This window comes from Oncorhynchus clarkii, chromosome 15 (assembly GCF_045791955.1).
Source record: "Oncorhynchus clarkii lewisi isolate Uvic-CL-2024 chromosome 15, UVic_Ocla_1.0, whole genome shotgun sequence".
Lineage (NCBI taxonomy): Eukaryota > Metazoa > Chordata > Actinopteri > Salmoniformes > Salmonidae > Oncorhynchus > Oncorhynchus clarkii.
In genome coordinates this window covers 11,394,293-11,412,656 of record NC_092161.1, presented here as the reverse complement: position 1 = coordinate 11,412,656, position 18,364 = coordinate 11,394,293, and the positions used below count along the sequence as shown (strand labels likewise).

The 18,364-nt window shown below is 46.2% G+C and overlaps 1 protein-coding gene across 1 annotated transcript in view; it reads right to left on the bottom strand.

The window, feature by feature from the left end:
- The window catches only part of LOC139366904 (semaphorin-5A-like), a 289,344-nt gene that overhangs the window by 48,551 nt on the left and 222,429 nt on the right, over positions 1-18,364 (bottom strand). The gene's annotated exons all lie outside the window — the stretch shown is intronic.

Sequence of the window (18,364 nt, the reverse complement as noted above, 5' to 3'; positions counted from 1 at the left end):
CACATGCGCCTTGTACAACAGTTGTAGTAGACCTTACCGTGAAATGCTTACTTTACAAGCCCTTAACCAACAATGCAGTTCACAAAATAGAGTTAAGAAAATATTTACTAAATAAACTAATGTGAAAGATTTTATAAAGAGTTACACAATAAAATAACAATAACGAGACTACTGTTTATACAGGGGTACCGGTACCGAGTCAATGTGTGGGGCTACAGGTTAGTCGAGGTAATATGTACATGTAGGGAGAATTAAAGTGACTATGCATAGATAATAAACAGAGAGTAGCAGCAGTGTAAAAGGGGGGGGGGGGGGGGGGGGGGTGTTAATGCAAATAGTCCGGGTAGCTATTTGATTAGCTGTTCTAGAGTCTTATAGCTTGGGGGTAGAAGCTGTTAAAAAGCCTTTAGGACCTCGACTTGGCGCTCCGGTTCCGCTTGCCGTGAGGTAACAGAGAGCGAGGAAATTACACCATTGTCTTCATCTCAGTGTCGTTTAGAAGGGGGAAGGTGATATGACGGCCATTCTCCCAGTCTGCTGCTTATTCATGCATGCTGAGCCTTGGAGTTGAGTGACTGACAGACCTTGACCAAATAAGATACAAGTCTATTTTGTTCACCCATCAGGTTGTCACAGTGAATCTGGGGTTGGACAGGAGGGTCTGGAACATTCTCCATCTCATTCCCATACAATTTGCATCAAAAAAACCTTTTAAAAGCAAAGTTTTATAACAGGTTCTGAATAATATATTAGAAATGGACTGAAACTCACAGGAGGAAAAAAAATCCATGAATTCACTGGAATTGAACAAATCCATAACCGCACATGAAAATGCAGCAGGAGAAAGAACTCACCATCCAAATTAGTTTCACTGTGCTTGTGTGAACAGGCATTCATTATGTAAAAGGTGACTCGCTGTTAAATAGGTGAGAAATATCCTGAATAAACGTTGAAAAATTCTAACAGGATAATTACATTTTATCCAATGCTTTTTTGGGGGGAGCCTGGGAGCACTAATAAAACACCTTCCTCTCTTCCTCAACACCCCCATCCTCAACAACCCCATCCTCTACACCCCCATCCTCTACACCCCCATCCTAAACACCCCCATCCTCTACACCCCTATCCTCTACACCCCCATCCTCTACACCCCCATCCTAAACACCCCCATCCTCTACACCCCTATCCTCTACACCCTCAACCTCTACAGCCCCATCCTCAACACCCCCATCCTCTACAGTCCCATCCTCTACACCCCCATCCTCTACACCCTCATCCTATACACCCCCATCCTCTACATCCTCATCCTCTACAGCCCCATCCTATACACCCCCATCCTCAACACCCCCATCCTCAACACCCCCATCCTCTACAGCCCCATCCTCTACACCCCCATCCTCTACACCCTCATCCTAAACACCCCCATCCTAAACACCCCCATCCTCAACACCCCCATCCTCTACACCCCCATCCTAAACACCCCCATCCTAAACACCCCCATCCTCTACAGCCCCATCCTCTACACCCCCATCCTCTACACCCCCATCCTCTACACCCCCATCCTAAACACCCCCATCCTCTACACCCCTATCCTCTACAACACATATGTCAGAGTCAAGGCCCGCGGGCCACATCCGGCCCGCAAGAAGGTTTTTTACGGCCCCTGGGATGATCTTGATTTATTATTAGAACCGGCCCGCAGCAAGCCGGCAGCCCGCAGATCTTTTACACGCACCAATACTACATTTCCCACAATGCAAAGGTGACGCACCGAGCAGTAGGCTGCTTCATTTCAATATTTATTGGCACAGCAGTCGTCAGCATCACAGTAAAATTAACTTTCAGATACCCATCAAAAATGGCAAAACGGAAGGTGGATACTGAGAACCGGGGGTTTCAAACAAGGTGGGAGTCGGAGTATATGTTCACGAAGGTAGCTGGAAAACCTGTGTGTCTTCTGTGTGGAGAAAGTGTGGCGGTACTGAAAGAGTATAATCTGAGACGACATTATGAAACGAAACACGCGGACAAAAACAAGAATATGGACATGGAACAAAGGCTACAAAAGGCAGAGGAATTAAAACGAGGCCTCAAATCTCGACAGGCTCTGTTCAAAAAAGCCAAATCACAAGGCCAGGCTGCTGTCAAGGCCAGTTTTATTTTGGCAGAAGAGATCGCTAAATCAGCCCGGCCATTTACGGAGGGGGATTTCATCAAAAACTGCATGATTAAAGTTTGTGACGAAGTTTGCCCAGAAAAAAGGCAACTCTTTTTAAATGTGAGTCTGAGCAGAAACACCATTGCCGAGAGAGTAGACCAGTTGTCCATCAATCTAAAAGAGCAGCTTGTGAAAAAGGGAAAAGATTTTATTGCATATTCCTTGGCTGTGGATGAGAGCACCGACATTTCTGACATTGCCCAGTTGTCAATTTTCATCCGCGGAGTGGACTCCAACCTAAGCGTGACAGAGGAGTTTTTGGCTTTACGTCCTATGCATGGCACAACTACGGGGCATGATTTGTATGAAGAGGTGTCAAGATGTGTAAATGAGATGGAGCTGCCTTGGGAAAAACTCGTGGGTTTGACAACCGACGGAGCACCTGCGATGTGTGGACACAGGAGCGGACTGGTGGCGAAGATACGGGAAAAGATGCAAGAGGAAAACGCGACAGGTGAGCTGACAGCTTATCATTGTATCATACACCAGGAAGCGTTGTGCGGTAAAGCCTTGAAAATGGAGCATGTAATGAGCATCATCACGCGCACAGTTAACTTTATCAGAGCCAAAGGTTTGAATCACCGCCAGTTCAAGGCATTTCTGACGGAGTTAGAAACGGAGCATGGTGATTTGCCTTATCACACAGAGGTGCGATGGCTAAGCCAGGGAAAGGTGCTTCAAAGATGTTTCGAGCTTCGTGAGGAGATTTGTCTGTTCTTGGACAGCAAAGGGAAAGACACAACACAACTCCGAGACGAAATGTTTCTGTGTGAAATGGCTTTTCTGTGTGACATTACGAGTCATCTGAATGCAATAAACTTGCAGCTGCAGGGTCGGGATCGTGTCATCTCTGATATGTACAGTACAGTGAAGGCATTTAAAACCAAACTGACTCTGTGGGAGACGCAGATGCGGAAAGAAAATTTGAGCCACTTTCCCAGCTGCCAGACCATGAAAGAGAAGCTCTCTACCAGTGCGTTCCCGAGCACACAGTTGGCTGATAAAATAGGTATGCTTGCCGCTGACTTTCGACGCCGATTTGCTGACTTTGAAGCACAAAAAAGCAGGTTGGAACTGCTCGGTAACCCATTTGCTGTTGACGTGGAAAGCTCACCACCAAACCTCCAAATGGAGTTGATTGACCTCCAATGCAATGATGCACTGAGGGCAAAATATGCGGCAGTGGGTGCTGCGGAGTTCGCCCGTTTCCTCCCCGGCACAATGCCCCAGCTGCGCATCCAGGCTGCTCAAACGTTGTCTATGTTTGGCAGCACATACCTGTGTGAACAACTGTTTTCTTTGATGAACCTGAACAAAACATCACACAGAAGTCGACTTACTGCTGAACACCTCCACTCAATTCTGAGGATTTCTTCAGCTCAGAGCCTTACCCCGAACATTGATGAACTTGTGGAAAAGATGGGACACCACCAAGTATCACCCTCAACCTCAAACAAGTGAACATTACTGTGCAATCACATATTTAGAGTTTTTACTCAGTTCAAGTTTAAAAGTTAAAATTTAATATTTGTTTTCACTGCATGTTACTTCTCCTTAAACAAAGTGTTGTTTTTGATTAATAGATTTTTGCACTTTATTTTTTTGTATTTCAATCCAATTATATTTTAAAAATATTTCAGTTGAGTGGATGATAGAAAATTGCTATTATTGTTTTTTCTTTGAAGTAAATTTAGCCCACTTTTGCTAAAATAGAAAATATAGTCTACTGATGGTGCCTTGAATACCGGTTTCTTTCATTTAATGTTCATGTTATGGGGATATTTATATAAAGGAAATTTGTCTTTTGTGTCTGTTGAAAATTAAAGATTACTGACAGAGCCATAAGAAAATATTGCTTTATTTATAAGATCATATTGTAATATATTTGTTAGGTTTTCAGTAGGTTCAATTAGGTTCACTAGACTATATGCGTCATTTAAAAATTTTTCAATGAACATTCGAACAGTCCGGCCCTCGTCTTGTAGCTGATTTTTTTATTTGGCCCTCCGTCCATTTGACTTTGACACCCCTGCTCTACAACCTCAACCTAAACACCCCCATCCTCTACACCCCCATCCTAAACACGCCCATCCTAAACACCCCCATCCTAAACACCCCCATCCTAAACACCCCCATCCTCTACACCCCCATCCTCTACAGCCCCATCCTAAACACCCCCATCCTAAACACCCCCATCCTCTACACCCCCATCCTCTACACCCCCATCCTCTACACCCCCATCCTAAACACCCCCATCCTCTACACCCCTATCCTCTACACCCTCAACCTAAACACCCCCATCCTCTACACCCCCATCCTCTACACCCCCATCCTCTACACCCCCATCCTCTACAGCCCCATCCTAAACACCCCCATCCTAAACACCCCCATCCTCTACACCCCCATCCTCTACACCCCCATCCTCTACACCCCCATCCTCTACACCCCCATCCTAAACACCCCCATCCTCTACACCCCTATCCTCTACAACCTCAACCTAAACACGCCCATCCTAAACACCCCCATCCTAAACACCCCCATCCTAAACACCCCCATCCTCTACACCCCCATCCTCTACAGCCCCATCCTAAACACCCCCATCCTAAACACCCCCATCCTCTACACCCCCATCCTCTACACCCCCATCCTCTACACCCCCATCCTCTACACCCCCATCCTAAACACCCCCATCCTCTACACCCCTATCCTCTACAACCTCAACCTAAACACCCCCATCCTCTACACCCCTATCCTCTACAACCTCAACCTAAACACGCCCATCCTAAACACCCCCATCCTAAACACCCCCATCCTAAACACCCCCATCCTCTACACCCCCATCCTCTACAGCCCCATCCTAAACACCCCCATCCTAAACACCCCCATCCTCTACACCCCCATCCTCTACACCCCCATCCTCTACACCCCCATCCTCTACACCCCCATCCTAAACACCCCCATCCTCTACACCCCTATCCTCTACAACCTCAACCTAAACACCCCCATCCTCTACACCCTCATCCTCTACACCCCATCCTCTACACCCCCATCCTAAACACCCCCATCCTCTACACCCCTATCCTCTACACCAGGGGTGTCAAAGTCAAATGGACGGAGGGCCAAATAAAAAAATCAGCTACAAGACGAGGGCCGGACTGTTCGAATGTTCATTGAAAAATTTTTAAATGACGCATATAGTCTAGTGAACCTAATTGAACCTACTGAAAACCTAACAAATATATTACAATATGATCAGATAAATAAAGCAATATTTTCTTATGGCTCTGTCAGTAATCTTTAATTTTCAACAGACACAAAAGACAAATTTCCTTTATATAAATATCCCCATAACATGAACATTAAATGAAAGAAACCGGTATTCAAGGCACCATCAGTAGACTATATTTTCTATTTTAGCAAAAGTGGGCTAAATTTACTTCAAAGAAAAAACAATAATAGCAATTTTCTATCATCCACTCAACTGAAATATTTTTAAAATATAATTGGATTGAAATACAAAAAAATAAAGTGCAAAAATCCATTAATCAAAAACAACACTTTGTTTAAGGAGAAGTAACATGCAGTGAAAACAAATATTAAATTTTAACTTTTAAACTTGAACTGAGTAAAAACTCTAAATATGTGATTGCACAGTAATGTTCACTTGTTTGAGGTTGAGGGTGATACTTGGTGGTGTCCCATCTTTTCCACAAGTTCATCAATGTTCGGGGTAAGGCTCTGAGCTGAAGAAATCCTCAGAATTGAGTGGAGGTGTTCAGCAGTAAGTTGACTTCTGTGTGATGTTTTGTTCAGGTTCATCAAAGAAAACAGTTGTTCACACAGGTATGTGCTGCCAAACATAGACAACGTTTGAGCAGCCTGGATGCGCAGCTGGGGCATTGTGCCGGGGAGGAAACGGGCGAACTCCGCAGCACCCACTGCCGCATATTTTGCCCTCAGTGCATCATTGCATTGGAGGTCAATCAACTCCATTTGGAGGTTTGGTGGTGAGCTTTCCACGTCAACAGCAAATGGGTTACCGAGCAGTTCCAACCTGCTTTTTTGTGCTTCAAAGTCAGCAAATCGGCGTCGAAAGTCAGCGGCAAGCATACCTATTTTATCAGCCAACTGTGTGCTCGGGAACGCACTGGTAGAGAGCTTCTCTTTCATGGTCTGGCAGCTGGGAAAGTGGCTCAAATTTTCTTTCCGCATCTGCGTCTCCCACAGAGTCAGTTTGGTTTTAAATGCCTTCACTGTACTGTACATATCAGAGATGACACGATCCCGACCCTGCAGCTGCAAGTTTATTGCATTCAGATGACTCGTAATGTCACACAGAAAAGCCATTTCACACAGAAACATTTCGTCTCGGAGTTGTGTTGTGTCTTTCCCTTTGCTGTCCAAGAACAGACAAATCTCCTCACGAAGCTCGAAACATCTTTGAAGCACCTTTCCCTGGCTTAGCCATCGCACCTCTGTGTGATAAGGCAAATCACCATGCTCCGTTTCTAACTCCGTCAGAAATGCCTTGAACTGGCGGTGATTCAAACCTTTGGCTCTGATAAAGTTAACTGTGCGCGTGATGATGCTCATTACATGCTCCATTTTCAAGGCTTTACCGCACAACGCTTCCTGGTGTATGATACAATGATAAGCTGTCAGCTCACCTGTCGCGTTTTCCTCTTGCATCTTTTCCCGTATCTTCGCCACCAGTCCGCTCCTGTGTCCACACATCGCAGGTGCTCCGTCGGTTGTCAAACCCACGAGTTTTTCCCAAGGCAGCTCCATCTCATTTACACATCTTGACACCTCTTCATACAAATCATGCCCCGTAGTTGTGCCATGCATAGGACGTAAAGCCAAAAACTCCTCTGTCACGCTTAGGTTGGAGTCCACTCCGCGGATGAAAATTGACAACTGGGCAATGTCAGAAATGTCGGTGCTCTCATCCACAGCCAAGGAATATGCAATAAAATCTTTTCCCTTTTTCACAAGCTGCTCTTTTAGATTGATGGACAACTGGTCTACTCTCTCGGCAATGGTGTTTCTGCTCAGACTCACATTTAAAAAGAGTTGCCTTTTTTCTGGGCAAACTTCGTCACAAACTTTAATCATGCAGTTTTTGATGAAATCCCCCTCCGTAAATGGCCGGGCTGATTTAGCGATCTCTTCTGCCAAAATAAAACTGGCCTTGACAGCAGCCTGGCCTTGTGATTTGGCTTTTTTGAACAGAGCCTGTCGAGATTTGAGGCCTCGTTTTAATTCCTCTGCCTTTTGTAGCCTTTGTTCCATGTCCATATTCTTGTTTTTGTCCGCGTGTTTCGTTTCATAATGTCGTCTCAGATTATACTCTTTCAGTACCGCCACACTTTCTCCACACAGAAGACACACAGGTTTTCCAGCTACCTTCGTGAACATATACTCCGACTCCCACCTTGTTTGAAACCCCCGGTTCTCAGTATCCACTGTGATGCTGACGACTGCTGTGCCAATAAATATTGAAATGAAGCAGCCTACTGCTCGGTGCGTCACCTTTGCATTGTGGGAAATGTAGTATTGGTGCGTGTAAAAGATCTGCGGGCTGCCGGCTTGCTGCGGGCCGGTTCTAATAATAAATCAAGATCATCCCAGGGGCCGTAAAAAACCTTCTTGCGGGCCGGATGTGGCCCGCGGGCCTTGACTCTGACATATGTGCTCTACACCCTCAACCTAAACACCCCCATCCTCTACACCCCCATCCTCTAAACCCCCATCCTCTACACCCCCATCCTCTACACCCCCATCCTCTACAGCCCCATCCTAAACACCCCCATCCTAAACACCCCCATCCTCTACACCCCCATCCTCTACACCCCCATCCTCTACACCCCCATCCTCTACACCCCCATCCTAAACACCCCCATCCTCTACACCCCTATCCTCTACAGCCCCATCCTAAACACCCCCATCCTCTACACCCCCATCCTCTACACCCCCATCCTCTACACCCCCATCCTAAACACCCCCATCCTCTACACCCCTATCCTCTACAACCTCAACCTAAACACCCCCATCCTCTACACCCTCATCCTCTACACCCCCATCCTCTACACCCCCATCATCTACACCCTCATCCTAAACACCCCCATCCTCTACACCCCCATCCTCTACACCCCCATCCTCAACACCCCCATCCTCTACACCCCCATCCTAAACACCCCCATCATATACACCCCCATCCTCTACACCCTCAACCTCTACACACCCATCCTCTACACCCTCATCCTCTACACCCCCATCCTAAACACGCCCATCCTAAACACCCCCATCCTCTACACCCCCATCCTCTACACCCCCATCCTCTACACCCCCATCCTAAACACCCCCATCCTCTACACCCCTATCCTCTACACCCTCAACCTAAACACCCCCATCCTCTACACCCTCATCCTCTACACCCCTATCCTCTACACCCTCAACCTAAACACCCCCATCCTCTACACCCTCATCCTCTACACCCCCATCCTCTACACCCCCATCCTCTACACCCTCATCCTAAACACCCCCATCCTCTACACCCCCATCCTCTACACCCCCATCCTCAACACCCCCATCCTCTACACCCCCATCCTAAACACCCCCATCCTATACACCCCCATCCTCTACACCCTCAACCTCTACACCCCCATCCTCTACACCCTCATCCTCTACACCCCCATCCTAAACACCCCGATCCTAAACACCCCCATCCTCTACACCCCCATCCTCTACACCCCCATCCTCTACACCCCCATCCTCAACACCCCCATCCTCTACACCCCCATCCTCTACACCCCCATCCTAAACACCCCCATCCTCTACACCCCCATCCTCTACACCCTCATCTTCTACACCCCCATCCTCTACACCCTCATCCTCTACACCCCCATCCTCTACAACCTCAACCTCTACTACACCCCCATCCTCTACACCCCCATCCTCTACACCCCGATCTTCTACACCCTCATCCTCTACACCCCCATCCTCTACACCCCCATCCTCTACACCCCCATCCTCTACACCCTCAACCTCTACACCTACATCCTCTACACCCTCAACCTATATGCCCTAAACCTCTACACCCCCATCCTCTACACCCCCATCCTCTACACCCTCAACCTCTACACCCCCATCCTCTACACCCCCATCCTCTACACCCCCATCCTCTACACCCCCAACCTCTACACCCCCATCCTCTACACCCTCAACCTCTACGCCCCCATCCTCTACACCCCCATCCTCTACACCCCATCCTATACACCCCCATCCTCTACACCCTCAACCTCTACACCCCCATCCTCTACACCCCCATCCTCTACACCCCCATTCTCTACACCCTCAACCTCTACACCCCCAACATACATCACTCTGCTCAATCAAGTCTTTATTCTGGATTTATTTGAAAGGAAAGTAAGAACGTAGCAGGAATCATCAGAACGTGTCGAGCGCCATGTGGAATCCTAAACTGGGTCGAAATGAGTGACTCATTCCCTCTGTATCCATATTAACTGTGGTCAGAAAGAGAACAGAGGAGAGGAGAGGGGAAACAGGGTTTTCTGAGGTATTTTATAATTCACAACACCTCTAACAGAAAGCTTCTCAAAGATTGGTAATAGAATAAGGTGTGCCCCCCAGCCAGCTCCGGCTGACGAAATAAAGATGTTTCATATGAGCTTTACTGCTAACATGCTGTTTGGGCTTTCTGTCCAGCACACTTGTGTGTGTGTGTGTGTTTCTGCCGGGAACAGACGTGTGTATAGGTGTGTGAATGTGTGTGTTTAATTCTATAAGTGCACATGTTTGTGTCTGTCTGCATTTTTTGTTTGTTTCTCCTGTGTGTCTGTCAGTGTGTGTGTGTCAGCGTGTCAGTGTGTGTGTGTCAGTGTGTGTGTCTGTCAGTGTGTGTGTGTCAACGTGTCAGTGTGTGTGTGTCTGTCAGTGTGTGTAAATGCCTACACTTGAGTGATGGACTCCGGTGTCTCATGTCTCTCATTCGTTCTCCATCCCAGACTTTGCTGCTTATTGTTCTAGGTATTACAAGCAGAGGGTCTTGAGCGGGCCATGAGGGTGGTGACCTAAGCCCTTGTCCCTAAAGGAGTCCGCATGCTTCCCAGCTGGAACGTTTCTGTAGAGTTTCTGCATATATTATGATTGAAGTTTTGTGAGGTTTTTGTTAGTTTTGAACTCCAGGGAGTTTTTCCTCGGCTGTTCGGGCACACTACATTTTTTCTTGAGGCAAGCCGAAGTTTGGAGCCGAAGTCTACGCCCCTTAGTCAGTGATTGGTCAACAGTAGGGATTCTTCAATGAAGATTTTGTTGTCATTCAACGAGAGATTACTCGTTTTCATGCACGTTTTTTTTTTATTGAGGAATACTGCACCCAACATCTTAGTTAGATGTAAAATTGAGCAACTAAGATCTCTTTGGCAAAAACCTCAAAATGAATGACAGATTTCTTGAGTTGTCTTTTTAGGAAGTGTATACTGGCTACGGCGTTTCAAAGTGGACAAACAGTACTATTGCTGCTTTGTTCTCATTTTTCAAACAACGGTCTTTCAAGGGAGTATGCGAGCACACTCGTTCGGTTCGCCTAGCCGAGTTTGACTAGGCGCCAGCCGAACTGAAACATGCTTGACGCCGTAAGCCTCACATCTATTTTATAATTGTGTCTGTCTGGAAGGTGTGTCTGTCTGGAGGGTGTGTCTGTCTGGAGGGTGTGTCTGTCTGGAGGGTGTGTATGTCTGGAGGGTGTGTCTGTCTGGAGGGTGTGTCTGTCTGGAGGGTGTGTATGTGTGAATATGTGTGTATGGGCGGTGAGTAAAAGTGATCTTTGTCTCTGGAACCTTCTAAAATCACTACAATCTGTCTGCTGTTTATATCACCAGGAGAGCCAGGCCGCTCCAAGAGACGTGTGAGTGCCCTACTACAACCAGCCCTACTACAACCAGCCCTACTACAACCAGCCCTACTACAACCAGCCCTACTACAACCAGCCCTGCTACAACCAGCCCTACTACAACCAGCCCTACTACAACCAGCCCTACTACAGTCAGCCCTACTACAGCCAGCCCTACTACAACCAGCCCTGCTACAGCTAGCCCTTCTACAACCAGCCCTACTACAACCAGCCCTACTACAACCGGCCCTACTACAATCGGCCCTACTACAACCAGCCCTACTACAACCAGCCCTACTACAACCAGCCCTACTACAACCAGCCCTACCACAGCCAGCCCTAATACAACCAGCCCTACTACAGCCAGCCCTAATACAACCAGCCCTGCTACAACCAGACCTACTACAATCAGCCCTACAACAAGCAGCCCTGCTACAACCAGCCCTAATACAACCAGCCCTACTACAGCCAGCCCTAAAACAACCAGACCTACAACAACCAGCCAATACAACCAGCCCTACTACAACCAGCCCTACTAGAACCAGCCCTAATACAACCAGCCCTAATACAACCAGCTCTACTACAACCAGCCCTACTACAACCAGCCCTAATACAACCAGCCTTACTACAACCAGCCCTACTACAACCAGCCCTGCTACAGCCAGCCCTACAACAACCAGCCCTACTACAACTAGCCATGCTACAGCCAGCCCTACTACAGCCAGCCCTACTACAGCTAGCCCTACTACAACCAACCCTATTACAACCAGCCCTACTACAACCAGCCCTACTACAGCCAGCCCTACTACAGCTAGCCCTGCTACAACCAGCCCTACTACAACCAGCCCTACTACAACCAGCCCTACTACAACCAGCCCTACCACAGCCAGCCCTAATACAACCAGCCCTACTACAGCCAGCCCTAATACAACCAGCCCTACTACAGCCAGCCCTAATACAACCAGCCCTACTACAGCCTGCCCTACTACAGCCAGCCCAACTACAACCAGCCCTACTACAGCCAGCCCTGCTACAACCAGCCCTAATACAACCAGCCCTACTACAGCCAGCCCTAAAACAACCAGCCCTACTACAACCAGCCCTAATACAGCTAGCCCTGCTACAACCAGCCCTACAACAACCAGCCCTACTACAACCAGCCCTGCTACAACTAGCCCTACTACAACCAGCCCTACTACAACCAGCCCTAATACAACCAGCCCTGCTACAACCAGACCTACTACAATCAGCCCTACAACAAGCAGCCCTGCTACAACCAGCCCTAATACAACCAGCCCTACTACAGCCAGCCCTAAAACAACCAGACCTACAACAACCAGCCAATACAACCAGCCCTACTACAACCAGCCCTAATACAACCAGCCCTAATACAACCAGCTCTACTACAACCAGCCCTAATACAACCAGCCCTACTACAACCAGCCCTAATACAACCAGCCCTACTACAACCAGCCTTACTACAACCAGCCCTACTACAACCAGCCCTGCTACAGCCAGCCCTACAACAACCAGCCCTACTACAACTAGCCATGCTACAGCCAGCCCTACTACAGCCAGCCCTACTACAGCTAGCCCTACTACAACCAACCCTATTACAACCAGCCCTACTACAACCAGCCCTACAACAGCCAGCCCTACTACAGCTAGCCCTGCTACAACCAGCCCTACTACAACCAGCCCTACTACAACCAGCCCTACTACAACCAGCCCTACCACAGCCAGCCCTAATACAACCAGCCCTACTACAGCCAGCCCTAATACAACCAGCCCTGCTACAACCAGACCTACTACAATCAGCCCTACAACAAGCAGCCCTGCTACAACCAGCCCTAATACAACCAGCCCTACTACAGCCAGCCCTAAAACAACCAGACCTACAACAACCAGCCAATACAACCAGCCCTACTACAACCAGCCCTACTAGAACCAGCCCTAATACAACCAGCCCTAATACAACCAGCTCTACTACAACCAGCCCTACTACAACCAGCCCTAATACAACCAGCCCTACTACAACCAGCCTTACTACAACCAGCCCTACTACAACCAGCCCTGCTACAGCCAGCCCTACAACAACCAGCCCTACTACAACTAGCCATGCTACAGCCAGCCCTACTACAGCCAGCCCTACTACAGCTAGCCCTACTACAACCAACCCTATTAACAACCAGCCCTACTACAACCAGCCCTACTACAGCCAGCCCTACTACAGCTAGCCCTGCTACAACCAGCCCTACTACAACCAGCCCTACTACAACCAGCCCTACTACAACCAGCCCTACCACAGCCAGCCCTAATACAACCAGCCCTACTACAGCCAGCCCTAATACAACCAGCCCTACTACAGCCAGCCCTAATACAACCAGCCCTACTACAGCCAGCCCTACTACAGCCAGCCCAACTACAACCAGCCCTACTACAGCCAGCCCTACTACAACCAGCCCTGCTACAGCCAGCCCTACAACAACCAGCCATGCTACAGCCAGCCCTACTACAGCCAGCCCTACTACAGCCAGCCCAACTACAACCAGCCCTACTACAGCCAGCCCAAATACAACCAGCCCTACTACAACCAGCCCTGCTACAACCAGCCCTACTACAACCAGCCCTACTACAGCCAGCCCTACTGCAGCTAGCTCAGCGGTTTGTGGTGTATTGCCAACTCCACGTTGCGTCGTGCCTAAAAACAGCCCTTAGCCGTGGTATATTGGCCATATACCACGCCCCCTCAGGAGTCATTGCTTAATTATATTATACCTATATTTTATTATATGTGTCATAAAACCCAGGGATAATAAAGTGTCAAAGCAATAACCCAGAGCAGTGGGAGTTATATCTTCGCTACGACCGGTGTATTTGCACATCAGCAGTTAGTGGTAGGGGGGTGAGAATCTAAGTGGTCCTGTCTTCACAGGAAACCCCAGTCCTGCTGATTGTAGAGTCTTCCCACTGATGTTTTTTCAGCGTCAAACTGATGTCAGTTCTCCACCCTAAATGAATGTCTTATTAAATGCCTGCAACACACCACAGGTGGTCGTCTCCATATCACCGCAAGAAAAACAAACACACACACACACACACACACACACACACACACACACACGAGGCAGACTGACACCCACCTGGAGAGACACACAGAGGGGGACAAACACACACTGTGATAGCAACACAGACTCCAAACACACACTGTGATAGCAACACAGACTCCAAACACACACTGTGATAGCAACACAGACTCCAAACACACACCATGTTGGACACTGTCTTGGACACACACAAAGTTAGCACTGGCAGGACTCTGCAGGAGGGCTGAATTAACTATCTGCTTTGATAGAACAGAAGCAGTGTGTGTGTGTGTGTGTTTGTGGGAAACACAGTTTTCTCTCTCTCTCTCTCTCTCTCTCTCTCTCTCTCTCTCTCTCTCTCTCTCTCTCTCTCTCTCTCTCTCTCTCTCTCTCTCTCTCTCTCTCTCTCTCTCTCTCTCTCTCTCTCTCTCTCTCTCTCTCTCTCTCTCTCTGAAAATGTAACTTCCTGTTGCGAGGACGTAAGGACGACGGTCCTACGTTAAAAGGGCTCGGATAATAACCTAACAAAATTAGCATCGTGTTCAATGTGACGCTCAACACGCTGAAATAATTAATTTCGACTATACCATCCAGAATATAGCATGAGCTTAAAAGTATGGAAACTTGGTATGAACTTTGAACTTATTCACTAAAGAAGCGATACCCTCTCCGCCCGCTAAATGTGGGCTAGGAGAGGACAGACAGAGTATCCATTCTACCACGCTCCAGTTCACCACTAGACATTCTTCAGAGGACAAGAGATCCATGCTGGACCACCCGGCCCTCCATCTACGAACAACCGATCGAAGTGCAGCTCAGAGTAAATATTTATTGCATTTTCCTTTTTCAAATAATTTAGAATGCATAAGATACTGTATTTACGATAGCATAGCTGTCTACGGCCCGATAGAGACACAAAACCTTTTCGCTCCTCAGTCTTCCCGCTCTTTCACTCAACCCCAGCCCCCTTTCTTTATGTAACCAGCCGTCATATCTGCTCCGTCCGCTAGGGACATTTTCCTTTATGACATCATTTGTAATCAAGGTATGTTTCATTCTGTGTAGATGTAATTCTGTGATTATTCAGGTATTTAGTAAATAAATAATTAAACCAAATGTTGTATTGCTGATTCAACTTGTTAGCCAGGGTTTGTGAAGATAACCAATCATTTGTCAAATGAGACTAAATAAGGTGACAATAAAATTTTGACTGCTATTGAGGTAAAGATTACCAGGTTTTTAAGAGTTTATTCGGATGATAACAGCTCTATAAACATTATTTTGTGGTGTCCGACATTCTAGTTAATTAAATTTACCTGATTAGCTTAATCAGGTAATGTTAATTACAGAAAAAATATTTAATAGAATAGCATGTCATATCACTTAATCCGGCATAGACAAAGACACGACACTATGCTCACTGAGTCTGTACATAGTCAAAGCTTTCCTTAAGTTTGGGTCAGTCACAGTGGACAGGTATTCTGCCACTGTCTACTCTCTGTTTAGGGCCAAATAGCATTCTAGTTTGCTGCTATTTTGTTAATTCTTTCCAATGTGTCAAGTAATTATATTTTTGTTTTCTCATAATTTGTTTGGGTCTAATTGTGTTGCTGTCCTGGGGCTCTGTAGGGTGTGTTTGTGTTTATGAAACACTTCCTTTTAGGTGGTTGTAGAATTGAACAGCTATTTTTGGGATTTTGATCATTAGCGGGTATCGGCCTAATTCTACTCTGCATGCATTATTTGTTTTACGTTATTCTGTATGCAAAGTCTCAATTTTGTGAATTCTTGGTTGGTGAGCGAACCCCAGACCCCACAACCATAAATGGCAATGGGTTCTATAACTGATTCAAGTATTTTTAGCCAGATCCTAATTGGTATGTTGAATTTTATGATCCTTTTGATGGCATAGAATGCCTTTCTTGCCTTGTCTCTCAGATCGTTCACAGCTTTGTGGGAGTTACCTGGGGCGCTGATGTTTAGGCTGAGGTATGTATCATTCTCTCTCTCTCTCTCTCCCTCTCTCTCTCTCTCTCTCTCTCTCTCTCTCGCTCCCTCTCTTTCGCTCCCTCTCTTTCGCTTTCTCTCTCTCTCTCTCTCTCTCTCTCTCTCTCTCTGTCTCTCTCTCTCTCTCTCTCTCTCTCTCTCTCTCTCTCTGTCTCTCTCTCTCTCTGTCTCTCTCTCTCTCTCTCTCTCTCTCTCTTAATAGCAGGCTCTAGTATCCTGGGGAGAAGAGAACAGACAGATGGCTCATAAAAACATCCCTCTTCCCAGTTTATGCTTTCTGGCCCTGGCCTGCACTAAAATTCCTTTATTGTTGTCATCCTCAGTCTTCGCATTGTGCGTACAAATAGCAGAATAGTCTCCAGGATATGTTGATTTGCCTGGGAAGCTTTTACAACTTGTAGTCTATGTCTGGCATAATGGGAGCTATGATAAAACTGGTATGAGCAATACCACTGATACCGCTGACTTTAAGCCTTTACATGTATTACCTATGGGTCTGATTACAGTTGGACAGAGACAGAGACAGAGACGTAGACAGAGACAGGGACAGAGAGTGATAGAAAGAGAGACAGATAGATAGACAGAGAGAGAGATAGACTTAAGGAAAGTTTTGACTATGTACAGACTCAGTGAGCATAGCCTTGCTATTGAGAAAGGCCGCCATAGGCACACATGGCTCTCAAGAGAAGACAGGCTATGTGCTCACTGCCCACAAAATGAGGTGGAAACTGAGCTGCACTTCCTAACCTCCTGCCCAATGTATGAACATATTAGAGAGACATATTTCCCTCAGATTACACAGATCCACAAAGTATTCGAAAACAAATCCAATTTTGATAAACTCCCATATCTACTGGGTGAAATTCCACAGTGTGACATCACAGCAGCAAGATGTGTGACCTGTTGCCACAAGAAAAGGGCAACCAGTGAAGAACAAACACCATTGTAAATACAACCCATATTTATGTTTATTTATTTTCCCTTGTGTACTTTAACCATTTGTACATTGTTACAACACTGTATATATATATATATATATATATATAATATGACATTTGTAATGTCTTTATTGTTTTGAAACTTCTGTATGTGTAATGTTTACTGTTAATTTGTATTGTTTATTTCACTTTTGTATATTATCTACCTCACTTGCTTTGGCAATGTTAACACATGTTCCCATGCCAATAAAGCCCCTTGAATTGAATTGAATTGAGATAGAGCGAGAGACAGACAGACAGACAGAGAGAGAGAGAGAGAGAGACAGAGAGCGAGAGAGAGAGACATAACCCATATTTACGTTTATCTATTTTCCCTTTGGTACTTTAACCATTTGCACATCGTTACAACACTGTATATATACAGAATATGACTTTTGTAATGTCTTTATTCTTTTGGAACTTCTGTGAGTGTAATGTTTACTGTTCATTTTTATTGTTTATTTCACTTTTGTATATTATCTATTCACTTGCTTTGACAATGTTAACATATGTTTCCCATGCCAATAAAGCTCCTTGAATTGAATTGAGAGAGAGAGAAAGAGACAGAGACAGAGACAGAGAGAGAGAGAGAGAGAGAGAGAGAGAGAGAGACAGAGAGAGAGAGAGAGAGAGAGAGAGACAGAGACAGAGACAGAGAGAGAGAGAGAGAGAGAGAGAGAGAGAGAGGTGGAAACTGAGCTGCACTTCCTAACCTCCTGCCCAATGTATGACCATATTAGAGAGACATATTTCCCTCAGATTACACAGATCCACAAAGAATTCGAAAACAAATCCAAATTTGAAAAACTCCCATATCTACTGGGTGAAATTCCACAGTGTGCCATCACAGCAGCAAGATTTGTGACCTGTTGCCACGAGAAAAGGGCAACCAGTGAAGAACACACACCATTGTAAATACAACCCATATTTATGCTTATTTATTTTATCTTGTGTCCTTTAACCATTTGTATATTGTTAAAACACTGTATATATATAATATGACATTTGTAATGTCTTTACTGTTTTGAAACTTCTGTATGTGTAATGTTTACTGTTAATTTTTATTGTTTATTTCACTTTATATATTCACTTTATATATTATCTACCTCACTTGCTTTGGCAATGTTAACACATGTTTCCCATGCCAATAAAGCCCTTGAAT